The following is a 16,782-nucleotide window of genomic DNA, read 5'->3' as shown; positions in this document are numbered from 1 at the left end:
ATAATACTTTGTGGGAACTTGTTTAGACCCCCACTGATCATAAAGTGACAGTATATCATAGTATTATGCCAGCAATTTACAAGACATAAATCCCTCTATCCCCTTTTTACATTTATTAAACATTTAAAGAGTACCTGTCACCAAACTAAACTTTTAATATATTGTTCCTTATGTTACTATAAGACACTTTGCTATTTACTTGCTGTTAAAATTCTCAACCTTTACATGTTTTTAATGTGATTGAAAAAACGACCACTAGGTGTCTCTGTTCTGTTCCCTGTTGCAAGTCAAACAGTTAGTTTGGTCTCCTCCTGGCCATGCAGGAGACCAAACTCAGGAAGTGGGTGCGGGGCATGGGGAAGCACAGCTCTCACAGACTTCAGTGACGTCACACCAGCTGGGGAATACCCACTTTATCCTGCCGGATGTGAGCAAGGGGACAGGTATGATACACAGATACACAGCTTTTTTTAAGGGCAGGAGGGGTGTTAGGAGTAGTTAGGGAATATAATCTGAGTTAGATTAGAAAATATGGTTTGATGACAGGTACTCTTTAACAACATGTAACTACAATGCTGCAGAGTGTATACATGTTAACCAACAGTGCCATCTAGTGGACAAACTTTAGAGCAGTGCTTTGCATAGAAAGCAATCACCAGGAAAGGCTCTAGTTACCAGAACTTTCCAGGTATATGTCAGACCATGTGTTCCAAAGGTTATATAAACCTGAGTATGAGTTGAGACAGAGCAACACCTAGACACCTAGAGAGACACCTAGTCAGACCACACTGCCAGGATAGTGCTACAAGGCTTGCATTGGAGAAAGATATTCTGCAGACTTCATTGCATAAAGGAACTGGATGGAATGTGCCTGGTCCTGGTCCAGTTAGTACACCAAGAGACACGTCAGCGGATACCCCCCATCCCCCCCCCCCCCCCCGAATGCACCACATTTGTCGTGTCACAGCAGGGCCAAGTCAGTAGGTGTGAGATCCTGTGCTGCACCCCTGGGAAGATCCTGGACAGTGAGAACTACATTGGCCAGTGCAAGTCAAGCTGTCACCGATTGGGGATTATAAGAAGTCCCAAAAAAGAACCAACCTCTCAATCAGACAGAGAATGCAAATAGACACTGGAGCAGCACCTCTCCTCTGCTCAGCACCACCAATCTGTGAGCTGTTAAAGGGGTACTCCGGTGGAATATTTTTTTTTTTTTTTTTAAATCAACTGGTGCCAGAAAGTTAAACAGATTTGTAAATTACTTCTTTACAAAAAAAATCTTAATCCTTCTATTACTTATCAGCTGCAGTATGCTCCAGAGGAAGTTCTTTTCTTTTTGAATTTCCTTTCTGTCTGACCCCTGTGCTCTCTGCCGACACCTCTGTCCATGTCAGGAACTGTCCTGAGCAGAAACAAATCCCCATAGCAAACCTATCCTGATCCGGACAGTTCCTGACATGGACAGAGGTGTCAGCAGAGAGCACTGGGGTCAGACAGAAAAGAAATTCCAAAAGAAAAGAACTTCCTGTAGAGAATATAGCAGCTGAAGGATTAAGATTTTTTAATAGAAGTAATTTATAAATCTGTTTAACTTTCTGGTAGACATGTGCAATTCGGTTCGGCACGAATGTCTAAATTAACGAATTTTACCGTTTTCGTGCATTCGGACCGAACCGAATGCACGAAAACATATTTTGAACATTCCCGAATAGCCACGATAATACGAATAGCAAAGTAACGAATACATTCGTTATTTCCCAACCATAATGCTGTAAATAACGAATGCATTCGTTATCTGTAAACGAACGTGAAGAATTCATTCTGATAACAAATATAATAAAAAGGATATAGATAGTTTGATTTTTCGGATACATTCGGTATTCGGGTACATTCGGTAAATCTTTTTATTCTTTTTTTGGACTTTAGCGATCCTAAAAAATTATGGAGATACCTTTTTTATAAAAATTTCGTAGGGTATCATAAAAAAATCATAATAAAAAAGATGCAGTGGTGATGGAAAAAATTGTATCTAATGAAATGTATCATTTTTATTATGAAATGTTTATTCATTTTTAAACAGGGATCAATTTATGTGAGCGGGTAAAGCACTAAAAATGGAGCCGACAATAATGAAAATGTAGTGTGTGCGTGTTTTTCACTTTTTTTAAAAACATTTTTTAGGTAGTACTACTACTCCCAGCATGGAACACACTCTTCCATGATGGGAGTAGTAGTTACCTGTACTAATTGACAGATCGCCGGGGTCCCTTGCGATCATCTTGTATAATGTATAGATGCGGCGGCTGCTCTTCTATGGTCCCCTGCACTCACGTATATGTACACATATTCATATTTCCCGCAGAGCTGTGATTGGCCAGATGGTTCCAGCCAATCACAGCTCTCTGTGAGAAATAGGAATATGTGTATATATACGGCCGTGCAGGGGACCATAGAAGAGCAGCCGCCGCATTCATACATTATACTGGAGGATCACAGCGGGTGTCAGGAGTGATACCTGCAGTGATCTTTCCTTTACTACAAGTACTAATACTCCCAACATGGAGCACACTCTGCTCCATGCTGGGAACTGTAGTACCTGTATTAATAGACAGATCGCAGCGGTTACACTCGCTGCCATATGTCTATTAATGCAGGTACTACAGCTCCCAGCATGGAGCAGAGTGTGCTCCATGTTGGGAGTATTAGTACCTGCAGTAAGGGACAGATCCCAGGGATGTCACTTCTCCTGACACCCGCTGAGATCCTCCTGATGTGAATGTCGGGATCAGCTGTTCTCAGGGCTACAGAGCCGGGAGAACAGCTGACGCTGAGCCGTAGGTATACATCGTATATCTACTGCCCAGCAAGAACTTACAGTGAGCCTGCAATGTGTATATACAGTATACACATTGCTGGCTCACTTAACCCCTTGCTGAGCTGTGCGCTATGCGCAAGCCCAGCAAGGGAAGAGTTAACTTACACTGCTGGACAGTGTAGGTTAACCCTTTGGGCGGTACACACTATATACAGCTATCTATAGATAGCTGTATACAGTGTATACAGAAGACGAAGTCCAGCTTACTTCCCTCGAGTCCCGGGCGGGGTTCGTGTAGCTCCGCCCCCTAGTGATGACGTCATTAGGGGGCGGAGCTACAGAAGGGAACAAGGCTAATTAATCTGAAGCTCTGTTCACATTGTACGTTTTGTATAATGTGAACAGACCCTTCTGGCAGTGTCCACCCAGACAGGGAGACTCCAGCTGTTGCTAAACTACAACTCCCAGCATGCCCAGACAGCCAAAGGCTGTCTGGGCATGCTGGGAGTTGTAGTTTTGCACCAATTGGTGGCTCCCTGTTTGGGTAGACATTGCATCATGGGTGCTCTCCCCAGCGGACTGCGCCATAAATGTCATAACCAATTTTTTGTGTTTTTTTCTTCTCGTTTCAGATCCGTGTATGCAGAGGATTACTGCGGATTCGATGGATTACGGCGGATTATTTATTTTTTTCCTTTAATAAAATGGTTAACGAGGGCTGTGGGGGAGTGTTTTTTTAAATAAAATAATTTTTCCAATGTGTTGTGTTTTTTTTTTTTATTGAATTTTCAAGGTTAGTAGTGGACGCTGTCTTATTGACGGAATCCATTACTAGGCCAGGGCTTAGTGCTAGCCCCAAAAACAGCTAGCGCTAACCCCCAATTATTACCCCGGTACCCACCGCCACAGGGGTGCCGGGAAGAGCCGGTACCAACAGGCCCGGAGCGTCAAAATGGCGCTCCTGGGCCCAGGCGGTAACAGGCTGGCGTTATTTAGGCTGGGGAGGGCCAGTAACAATGGTCCTCGCCCACCCTGGTAACGTCAGGCTGTTGCTGTTTAGTTGGTATCTGGCTGAGAATGAAAATACGGGGAACCCTATGCGTTTTTTTCATTTATTTTTTTATTTAAATTTAAAAAAAAAAAATGCATAGGGTTCCCCGTATTTTCATTCTCAGCACAATACCAACCAAACAGCAACAGCCTGACGTTACCAGGGTGGGTGAGGACCATTGTTACTGGCCCTCCCCAGCCTAAATAACGCCAGCCTGTTACCGCCTAGGTCCAGGAGCGCCATTTTTGACGCTCCGGGCCTGTTGGTACCGGCTCTTCCCGGCACCCCTGTGGCGGTGGGTACCGGGGTAATAATTGGGGGTTAGCGCTAGCTGTTTTTGGGGCTAGCACTAAGCCCTGGCCTAGTAATGGATTCCGTCAATAAGACAGCTTCCGCTACTAACCCTGAAAATTCAATAAAAATAAAAAAAAAACACAACACATTGGAAAAATTATTTTATTTAAAAAAACACTCCCCCACAGCCCTCGTTAACCATTTTATTAAAGGGAAAAATAATAATCCGCCGTAATCCATCGAATCCGCAGTAATCCTCTGCATACACGGATCTGAAACGAGAAGAAAAAAAACACAAAAAATTGGTTATGACATTTTTGGCGCTGTCCGCTGGGGAGAGCACCCATGATGCAATGTCTACCCAAACAGGGAGCCACCAATTGGTGCAAAACTACAACTCCCAGCATGCCCAGACAGCCTTTGGCTGTCTGGGCATGCTGGGAGTTGTAGTTTAGCAACAGCTGGAGTCTCCCTGTCTGGGTAGACACTGCCAGAAGGGTCTGTTCACATTATACAAAACGTACAATGTGAACAGAGCTTCAGATAAACTAGCTTTGTTCCCTTCTGAACCCCGCCCGGGACTCGAGGGAAGTAAGCTGGACTTCGTCTTCTGTATACACTGTATACAGCTATCTCTAGATAGCTGTATATAGTGTATACCGCCCAAAGGGTTAACCTACACTGGCCAGCAGTGTAAGTTAACTCTTCCCTTGCTGGGCTTGCGCATAGCGCACAGCTCAGCAAGGGGTTAAGTGAGCCAGCAATGTGTATACTGTATATACACATTGCAGGCTCACTGTAAGTTCTTGCTGGGCAGTAGATATACGATATATACCTACGGCTCAGCGTCAGCTGTTCTCCCGGCTCTGTAGCCCTGAGAACAGCTGATCCCGACATTCACATCAGGAGGATCGCAGCGGGTGTCAGGAGAAGTGACATCCCTGGGATCTGTCCCTTACTGCAGGTACTAATACTCCCAACATGGAGCACACTCTGCTCCATGCTGGGAGCTGTAGTACCTGCATTAATAGACATATGGCAGCGAGTGTAACTTCTGACACCCGCTGCGATCTGTCTATTAATACAGGTACTACAGCTCCCAGCATGGAGCAGAGTGTACTCCATGTTGGGAGTGGTAGTACTTGTAGTAAAGCGAAGATCACTACAGGTATTACTCCTGACACCCGCTGCGATCCTCCAGTATAATGTATGAATGCGGCGGCCGCTCTTCTATGGTCCCCTGCACGGCCGTATATATACACATATTCCTATTTCTCACTGAGAGCTGTGATTGGCTGGAACCATCTGGCCAATCACAGCTCTGCGGGAAATATGAATATGTGTATATATACGTGAGTGCAGGGGACCATAGAAGAGCAGCCGGCGCATCTATACATTATACAAGAGGATCGCAAGGGACCCCTGCAATCTGTCAATTAGTACAGGTAACTACTACTCCCATCATGGAAGAGTGTGTTCCATGCTGGGAGTCGTAGTACTACCTAAAAAATGTTTAAAAAAAAAAGTGAAAAACACGCACACACTACATTTTCATTATTGTCGGCTACATTTTTAGTGCTTTACCCGCTCACATAAATTGATCCCTGTTTAAAAATGAATAAACATTTCATAATAAAAAAGATACATTTCGTTAGATACAATTTTTTTCATCACCACTGTATCTTTTTTATTATGATTTTTTTATGATACCCTGCGAAATTTTAATAAAAAAGGTATCTCCATTATTTATTAGGATCGCTAAAGTCCAAAAAAAGACTAAAGATTTACCGAATGTACCCGAATACCGAATGTATCCGAAAAAACAACACGAATACCCGAATACCGAATGTATCCGAAAAATCTAAACCGAAAATATTGCCGAACCGAAATTTTTTTCCAAAACGAAAAAACGAAACGAAATTAAACGAAAATTTTTCTAGTGCACAAGTCTACTTTCTGGCACCAGTGGATTTAAAAAAAAAAAAAAAAAAAAAAAAGGTTTTCCAGTGGAGTACCCCTTTAACCCCTTAAGGACTCAGGGTTTTTCCGTTTTTGCACTTTCGTTTTTTCCTCCTTACCTTTTAAAAATCATAACCCTTTCAATTTTCCACCTAAAAATCCATATTATGGCTTATTTTTTGCGTCGCCAATTCTACTTTGCAGTGACATTAGTCATTTTACCCAAAAATGCACGGCAAAACGGAAAAAAAAATCATGGTACGACAAAATCGAAAAAAAAACGCCATTTTGTAACTTTTGGGGGCTTCCGTTTCTACGCAGTGCATATTTCGGTAAAAATTTCACCTCATCATTATTCTGTAGGTCCATACGGTTAAAATGATACCCTACTTATATAGGTTTGATTTTGTCGCACTTCTGGAAAAAATCATAACTACATGCAGGAAAATTTATGCGTTTAAAAATGTCACCTTCTGACCCCTATAACTTTTATAGTTTTCCACGTACAGGGCGGTATGAGGACTCATTTTTTGCGCCGTGATCTGAAGTTTTTATCGGTATGATTTTTGTTTTGATCGGACTTTTTGATCACTTTTTATTCATTTTTTAATGGTATAAAAAGTGACCAAAATACGCTTTTTTGGACTTTGGAATTTTTTTGCGCGTACGCCATTGACCGTGCGGTTTAATTATTGATATATTTTTATATTTTGGACATTTACGCACGCGTCGATACCACATATGTTTATTTATTTATTTTTTTTACACTGTTTTATTTTTTTTATGGGAAAAGGGGGGTGATTCAAACTTTTATTAGGGAAGGGGTTAAATGACCTTTATGACCTTTATTAACACTTTTTTTTAACTTTTTTTTTGCAGTGTTATAGGTCCCATAGGGACCTATAACACTGCACACACTGATCTCCTATGCTGATCACTGGCGTGTATTAACACGCCTGTGATCAGCATTATCGGCGCTTGACTGCTCCTGCCTGGATCTCAGGCACGGAGCAGTCATTCGTCGATCGGACACCGAGGAGGCAGGTAAGGGCATTCCCGGTGTCCGATCAGTTGTTTGGGAAGCCGCGATTTCACCGCGGCGGTCCCGAACAGCCCGACTGAGCAGCCGGGTCACTTTCAGTTTCACTTTATAAGCGGCGGTCAGCTTTGACCGCCGCTTCTAAAGGGTTAATACCGCACATCGCCGCGATCGGCGATGTGTGGTATTAGCCGCGGGTCCCGGCCGTTGATGAGGGCCGGGACCGACGCGATATGATGCAGGATCGCGGCGCGATCCCGCTTCATATCGCGGGAGCCGGCGCAGGACGTAAATATACGTCCTGCGTCGTTAAGGGGTTAACCACTTAAGGACCAAGGACGTACCGGTACATCCTGAGTCCTTTCCCTTTCTATAACCCGGGGCCAAGACGTGGCCCCGCATCATAGCGGGTCGGGCCCAGCCTCTAACAACGGCCGGGACCCATGGCTAATAGCGCAGTGATCGCGGTGCAGCGCGCTATTAACCCTTTAAAGTGAAAGTAAATTACTGCAGGTTAGCTCAGGGGCTGTTCGGGATGTCCGCGGCGAAATTGCGGCATCCTGAACAGCTGTTAGACACGAGGAGGGTCCCTAACTGCCTCCTGGTGTCCGATCGCCGAATGACTCCAGGCTATCCTTTGAGAAACTTCCTATGAGAAACCATTGATCAATGTAAAAGATCAGTGTGTGCAGTGTTATAGGTCCCTATGGGAGCTATAACACTGCAAAAAAAAAGTGACTAAAGATCATTTAACCCCTCCCCTAATATAAGTTTGAAGCCCCCCCCTTTTCCCATTTAAAAAAAAACTGTGTAAATAAAAGTAAAAATAAACATATATGGTATCACCGCGTGCAGAAATGTCCGAATTAGAAAAATATATTGTTAATTAAACCGCACGGTCAATGGTGTACGCGCAAAAAAATTCCAAAGTGAAAAATAGTGTATTTTTGGTCACGTTTTACATCATGAAAAAATGAATAAAAAGCGATCAACAAGTCCGATCAATACAAAAAGGGTACCGCTAAAATCTTCAATCTTCAATTTTATAAATTTAAAAGTTATAAGGGTCAGAATATGACAATTTTAATCGTATAAATTTTCCTGCATGTAGTTATGATTTTTTCCAGAAGTCCGACAAAATCAAACCTATATAAGTAGGGTATCATTTTAATCGTATGGACCTACAGAATAAAGAGAATGTGTCATTTTTACCGAAAAATGTACTGCGTGGAAACTGAAGCCCCCAAAAGTAACAAAATGGCGTTTTTTTTTTTTCAATTTTGTCTCGCAATGATTTTTTTCCCCGTTTTGCTGTAGATTTTTGGTGGCACAAAAAATAAGCTATCATATGGATTTTTAGGTGCAAAATTGAGAGGGTTATGATTTTTTTAAGGTAAGGAGGAAAAAATGAAAATGTAAAAACGGATAAAACCCTGGGTCCTTAAGGGGTTAAAGAACTGTTTATTTTTAACATCTGAAGTTACCTCAAGTAATATGGCATTGCGATATTTCCTAGCCTCCATATGTCTGGTACCCTGCACCCTCAACACCAAAGGCAGCACACGATAAAATGGGGGGCACCCCATACACAGAGGATCACTATATATATATATATATATATATATATATATATATATATATATTTGGAAGCTTTTGGTAATGATGCACGTGAGGCATTATTATTTCCTCAGTCTGGCGGACAACACTTTCCAAGAACCAGAATAATATTTTATTAATCTTCTCTTCTCCCTATAATAGAGTAAAATTACAGTGAAGCAGATATCTAAATTGTTCTATAGCCTGTTATAACAGCTTTATGACAGTGGCCTCAGGGGGAATGATTAAGTCTCTCTGAAATTAAATATCTTACTGACTGTATTGAATATTATGTGAGACTCATTTTCGCACGATGCCCATTAAATTGGATAACATTTTTATGGAATGTGCAGAATTTCTAGTTCATCAGCGAGGGACAGACTATACAGTAATAGCTTCTGAATGTCACTTGTTTTATGGAGATTATCACAGTATAAGTATATTAATGGCCCATACAAAAAATATGGAGAAAAACTGTTCCAGGTTAAACCCCCCCAAAGGACGAGGGGGCACTCCCTCCGTCTGGAGAAGAAAAAGTTTAGTCTCAAGGGGCGACACGCCTTCTTTACCGTGAGGACTGTGAATTTATGGAACGGTCTACCTCAGGAACTGGTCACAGCAGGAACAATTAACAGCTTTAAAACAGGGTTAGATAAATTCATGGAACAAAATAACATTAATGCTTATGAAGAAATATAAAATCCCATCCCTTCCCCAATATCGCGCCACACCCCTACCCCTTAATTCCCTGGTTGAACTTGATGGACATATGTCTTTTTTCGACCGTACTAACTATGTAACTATGTAACTATGTAACTATCATAGCATGAAAACTACATACCTGGGTATTAAAGGGGTACTCCGCTGCCCTGATTCGGTAGCTCCGCTCCCCAGCATCTGGAAGTTTATTGTTCCGAGCGCTGCATGCAGGCTTCCGTATTCAGGGCCGCACCTTGTGACGTCACACCTGCCCCCTCAACGAAAGTCTATGGGAAGGGGGCGTGACGGCCGTCACGCCCCCTTCCCATAGACTTTCGTTGAGGGGGCGGGCATGATGTCATGAGGGGCGGCCCTGAACACGAAATCCCGCACGAAGCGTTCGGAACAATAAACTTCCGGATGCTGGGGAGCGGAGCTTCCGAAGCAGGGCAGCGGAGTACCCATTTAAATGAGGGGAAATCAATCATCTGTTTTAGTTTTATTTAAAAAAAAAAAGATTTTTTTTGTTTAAACAAGTTTCCAAGTAGTAAACAAGATGCACATATAGGCACATATCAAGTTGAAAATGTACTGTATGTAGGGCAGTAGTGTGGTACAGCACTGCACAGCTGCATCAATGTGTTCCATTACTGTAACTGGGTCATGTAATCACTAGTCTGACCCACAGATAATCACAATGTTTAATGTGAGGAAGTGGTCTGTCCTCGGTTAGCTGACTTCCTACAGGATGGCATGATTACAATTAGATTACTTCTGGCTGCTCCTAGACCACTCCCAACCCAGCTCTAACTGTATACTGCTGCTATCTCTATGGGATCAGGATATATAGTAGATCTATACAGAGCCATAACATCACACTGCCGCTCAGTGTATCAATGGCCAAGGTGGGACATCGCTGCAGCCAGCAATAATCTCAGCATAGTGTGTAATGCTTTGGGCCCAAAATGCAGAAGAACACCGGGGCCCAGAGCAATATCCGCCTGGTAAAAAAAATTCACTGAAATATCATTTTTCATCAAACATATAGCGTTTCCACCTGGGTTTAACTTAAATAAGCATTAAATGTGCTGAAAGTTAAATTGACTGCAGTTTCTCCATCACTTGACAAATCTTTTTTTTAGTAAAGACAAAAAAATCTGGTAAAGGAATTGTTGGACAAGGACGGACTAGAGGAAAGAGCACCCCTACCATATCCTCCAGTAGGAATGGTGGTGGCAGTACCATCACCAGTACAGGTAGCAGCAGCCAGGTGCCTAGTGGTAATAGTAGCAGAAGCATCAGCATGCAAAAGTTGTCATTGTCTTTCAGGGGTTGTGTGGTTTCAGAGGATAGTACGGCCCTTGTGCACTGGTTGTCTCATTCTCGGTCATCTCGGGAGGAGGAGGCATCTGATGATATGACGGTGAGCCAGGTGTTAGTGGTTTCCTCATCGTCTATAGTCACATGGCGTGGTGAAAATGTCTGTCCTAGAGGGTCTGTTTCATCACCTCTGTCTTTGCTTCTCCCCTAGTGCTAAGCAGAAGGATAGCATTAGCCATGAGGAGGAGTTGTGTCACAATTGAAGATTTTCCTATCCATGGTGAAGGAAAATATAGATTTTATTAAAGACAAAACGCGAGTATTATGCTTTTTAAACCTCTTTTACTTACTCAGCAGCAAAAGAAATACATATATAAGATGATATGTATGATAAAAAACTTTAAACGTAAGGTATAGCGTAGCCAAACATGCTACCTTTCACATTAGCCAATAGTAACACAGGATACATAATAAAGGTGACAGTTTGTATAATATCTTCCTCTTCTTTTTCTGCGAAGGTAGTAGAAGTATAATAAGAGAAAAAACAAGTCCGAAAACATAACAGGGATTTTCTGGAAAGAATTTTCTTGAACATGGGTAGCTTGTCAAACTGGACTAGTAATTAACATAGTATGAATTCTTGAATGTAGGTCTCGAAGCAGGAATCCATGCATAATGAAGAAACTTCGTCCAACGATAGAAGTGTCGTCTGGAAAGATGTCATCTTTAGACAGCTGTGAAATAAATTAGAAATGTTATAGGGATGGGATATAAGGGAGGGATAATACTCGCGTTTTGTCTTTAATAAAATCTATATTTTCCTTCACCATGGATAGGAAAATCTTCAATTTTACAACAAGACAAAACGCTCCTATTATGCTTGTTTAAAGCTAGAGAAATAAATACATACATCTAAGGACATAAGTATAAAATTTACAATAAAACCATAGAAACATGAGAATCAGGTTTAAAGTAGAACGTTTTGAATGTAGAGTCCGAAGACCAATTGGCAGCTTTGATTATATCAGAGAGGGAAGCACCAGATTGAAACATTTTTGTGGAAGATGCACCTCTAGTAGAATGGGCCGTGAATGTTGAAGTGTCAATACCTGCCATGGTCATGGTAAGTTTAACCCAACGAGCTAAGGTCGTGGAAGAAACAGCATTGTGAGGTTTACAATAGGATATCAGTAACTGAGAGGAATAGGCAGAACGTAAAGATTCCGTCTTAGATTCATAAGAACGTAAACAACGAACCACACAGAGTTTAGGGTGATGAGGAAAAAACGGATAAAATACTGACTGTAAGTTGGTCTTGGTACGACGATAAACGGTAAATATGACCCCATTTGGAGAATATTGTCTTCTAGAGACATCAAGGGCTCTAACATCAGAGATGCGTTTGATAGAAATGAGGCACAAAAGAACTGTAAGTTTAAAGGAAAGTAACTTAAGAGAGAGAAGGTCATTGTCTTCCCAAGAAGTAAACAGATTTAATACAAGATTAACATCCCAAGTAGAGTTATATCTTGGTAAAGGAGGGCGACGAAAACGGATGCCCTTTAAAAGTCTGCAAACAAGAGGATGTTTACCAACAGGGATAGAGTCAATGAGAGAATGTTTAGCAGAGATGGCGGATCTGTATACATTTATGGTCCTGTAGGCTTTGCCGGAATCAAAGGAAGCGGAAAGGAAATTTAAGATGTTAGAAATAGATGTTTGTAAGGGATCCAAGTCCCATTGAGAGCACCAATGAAGCCAAATTTTCCAGGCTGATCTGTAAGCAGATTTGGTGCCTGGAGCCCAAGCGTCTGATAAGAGTTCTCTAGTTGTGAGAGAAAATGGCGAGAATGATCTAGACTGCCTGAAATCAGACAAGCAATTAGGGTTAATTGGTCCGAGAGAATTAGAGGATGAGAGTTGCCAAGAGGGTCCAACAGTAGGTCCGGAAGGGATGGAAGGATTCGTGGGTAATCTATTAATAATGGAAGAAGTTGAGGGAACCATGATTGAGTTGGCCACCAGGGAAGAATTGTGACCATAGTAGATTTCCGAATTGAGACTTGAAGAAGAAGTCTTGGAATTAGGTTGAAGGGAGGAAATGCATAGAGAGTTTCTGGAGGCCAAAATTGTAGGAATGCGTCTGATCCTAGAGCATCCGGGTCTGGTCTCCAACTGAAAAATTGAGGAATTTGACGATTCAGTCGAGAAGCGAACATGTCTAGTTGGAGGGGGCCCCATAATTGATCTATTGTCTGGAATACGGAAAGATGAAGTTTCCAGTCGCTGAAATCCGTGAGAAAGCGAGAGTTCCAATCCGCAATGGAGTTGGAAATTCCTGGAAGGTATTCTGCTTTCAAAGTGATATGCCTGTCTAGACAAAAATGCCAAAAATCTTTGGCAATATCGGCAAGGGACTTGGAATTCGTTCCGCCCAAATGATTTATATATTGGACTGCAGATATATTGTCCATGCGAAGTAAGACACAGCAGTGGGATAAATTCTTGACAAAACTCTTTAGAGCGAAGGACCCAGCTAAAAGTTCTAAGCAGTTGATGTGTAATTGGGATTCGGAAGGAGACCATTTCCCTCCAGTAGAGAGGGAGCCGCAGCGAGCTCCCCAACCTGAGAGACTTGCGTCCGATTCTATTATAATATCCGGGTTTGGATGAAAAATGGTTTTTCCATTCCAAGTTTGGATATGGGAGAGCCACCAAAGAAGTTCTTCCTTGGCGTCCTGGGATAAACGAATCTCGTCCGAGTATCCCAGGCCATCCCTCAAATGTTGGATCTTCAATCGTTGAAGAGCTCGATAGTGAAGAGGGGCTGGAAAGATAGCCTGAATTGAAGCTGATAGAAGACCCACTATTCGAGCAATGGATCTCAGAGAGATAAGATCTTTTCGGAGAATTTGGCGAATTTCTTTCCGGATAGTTTTTAGTTTCTTGGGTGGTAGACTCAGAGTAGTTGACTGAGTGTTTATTAAGAAGCCCAGAAACTCCAATTCTTGGGACGGAGTTAATATAGATTTTTTGAAATTTATCAGAAAACCTAAATTGGACAGGAGAGATAAAGTCCAGTCTCTGTGTGTGAGAAGAAGGGATAGAGATTGTGCCATGAGAAGTATGTCGTCGAGGTAAATTATGAGGCGTACCCCTCGACTTCTTAAAAGTGCTACAACCGGTTTCAGAAGTTTTGTGAAGCACCATGGGGCCGAGGATAGGCCGAATGGAAGGCAAGTGAATTGCCATATTTGATTGTTCCATGGAAATTGAAGAAATGGTTGGGATGAAGGATGAATTGGGATAGTCAGATAAGCATCTTTCAGATCGATTTTTATTAACCAATCGTTTTTTAGTAATAAGTCTCTTAGGAGGTGTATACCTTCCATTTTGAAATGTCTGTACACAACAAAATTGTTGAGTAGTCGTAAATTGATTACAGGTCTGTGACCTCCGTCCTTTTTGTTCACTAGAAATAGGTTGCTGAGAAAACTCGAATGAGTTTGTTGGACGGGTATAACAGCTGCCTTGGTAATAAGGTCTTTTACCTCTGTATCTATCAGAAGTTGATCTGATTTTGAAAATTGGATTGGATGAGGTGGGTTGTATTGAATAGGAGGGGATACAAAATCTATGTGGAAGCCTGAAACTGTATTCAGGATCCAGGAGTCTGATGTAATCGTATTCCAATTGTTCAAAAAATGCATGATCCTTCCGCCCAATGGAATGTTGTGGAAAGAAAATGGAAGGCTTACCTGAAGAAGGTCTTGTTCTTGGGACTCCACGTTGACTTCTGGGGCGCCAGGTTCTGGCTCTATAGGGAAAAAATGGAGTGGGGTTCGGGGGTTGAGTGGGGTAGAAGGGTTGGGGGGGTTGGTATTGTTGGAAGGAGCCTCTCTGCTGTCTAGCCGGGATGTAACGGCCGGAAAATCGGCTCCTGCCTTTTCCGGCCCTGGTAAAAACTCTATTCGAGAATACCTTTTTTAGGGAAGATTGAGCTTTGGTAATTGAGGAGAACATGCCAACATACTTCCCCATCTGTTGAATGAAATCATCCCCAAATAACATCCCTTCAGTGGGATTAGAGGGTTCATTAGAGGCTAAATTTGAGAGTTGGGGGTCAATCTTCATAAGAATCGCTCTTTTGCGTTCTGTAGTGAGCGCCGTATTAGCGTTTCCAAGGAAACATACAGCTCGTTGAGCCCAGCCCCGGAGGACTTCAATGTTAATAGGCTTAGAAGTAGAAGCAGACTCCTCAACTAAGTCCAAAATTTTTGACAATGGGCCTAAAAGATCAAGGAGTTTGTCTTGGCAGGATTTAAAACTCCTGTCAATTCCTTTTTTCGGGTTTTTGCCCGTTTTCATTAAAAACTTGTTTAGAATTGGGTCAATTTCAGGTGTTACAGAAGAACAATGGGGAAGAGTGGGGCGAGGGCACTCAGCTTTCATTTTATTTCTAGTAGACTTATCAAGTGCTTTATTGATTCTGGCTGTCATGAATTGTGCTATTAGTGAGTTAGGTAACCATTCACCTGACCGGGGATGACGGATCAGGGATGGATCAAAATAAGCTGCATCCTGTTCGGATGGAGCAAAATCTTCCTGTAAGACAGGGTCTTCAATAATTTCTCCACTCTCTTGTGAAAGATATTCACTTTCCTCAGAGAGATCATCCTGAGGATCAGAAGAACCATCTGACTCAATTTCAATGAAAGAGTCTGGTTTTTGCCGCTTTGCGGATTTTTGAGCCCTTAATTTATGTTCTTCCTCACGGGCTGAGGGTACAATATGTGTCTCAGGGACACAGGTCATATGGCTAGTAGTAGGAGCATCAATAAGGACATCCTCTAGGCGACCCTTTTTTAGATGTTTTTTAGAAGGGATGCCGTCGCTAGAGATATGATGTCTCTTAGCCTTAGCTTTTTTTATGGATATTAAATCCCTTAGCCAATTTAGAAACAGAGGTCTCAGGGGACCAGTATAGGTCTGAGGGAGTTTTTGGATTAGATGTAGTGGGATGAGCTAAAGCCATAGAAATTGATCTAGATACACTATCTTGTAACACCGTAACAGCGGATTGCAAGGCTGAGTGGACAGAGCGTGCCACTGAGGAATCCACTAATGCCTGAATATTATCCAGGTTGGAATTGTCAGAAACTGTAGGTTGAGGGCGATTTTCTCTTGGGACAGCCCTGGATTCGTCTGACATTTCCATATTAAATTATTGTAGATAAATAATAAGGGATAGAATATATAAACAGATTTTCTATGAGGAGAAAATCTGAATAAATTCTGAAAAAATTCTTTACAAGAGTACCTAAAGCTGGCCACAAGGTGGTAGCAGAGGCTGAGGTAATGAATTATTTGTTAAAATAATGGATGTAAGGTAACAATTAGTATAATAGTATCTAAAATGGAGGAGGCTGAACGGGAGGATGTTCTCTGAGTGACTGACAGGAACCGTCTGAGAGACGGGTTCCCGCCCACGGCAGGTGATGACCACTCTGCCGAGATCTCGCGAGAGCCGAGATCCAGTGCACAAGATGGCGGCGGTGACGCAGCAAGAAAGAAGAAAGAAGATGTCGGAGTTCCGTGAAGATTATGAAGTAACGATGGACAAAAGCTGAGGTCGGAGGACAAGGTAAGTAGTCAGAACGTAATCGGAGACGAATTAAGTGATAAAGAATGAGAAATCATGCGATAGTAGGGAGATATCAGTGCAAAAGACAATTGAATGTGAAAAGGAAGATATGTCTGCAATAAAGTCTAATAATATCAAAGGGGAATGTCAATATATATATATAAATACAGAATTATACATTTAATATAAGCATAAGACACATAAGCATAACAAAAAGGGGGCAAAGAAATTAAAATAAGTGTCAACAAGGAATATGATAAACGAATATGTATAGGGGTGAATACACAGTATAAATTAAAATAGAAACAATAATTAATTATATATATCAATTAAATCAATATATATAAGGGACACTCATCTATTCA

Source organism: Hyla sarda, chromosome 2 (genome assembly GCF_029499605.1).
Source record: "Hyla sarda isolate aHylSar1 chromosome 2, aHylSar1.hap1, whole genome shotgun sequence".
NCBI classification, from domain to species: domain Eukaryota; kingdom Metazoa; phylum Chordata; class Amphibia; order Anura; family Hylidae; genus Hyla; species Hyla sarda.
The sequence above is the reverse complement of the archived record's forward strand: the minus strand, read 5'-3'. Positions refer to the sequence as shown.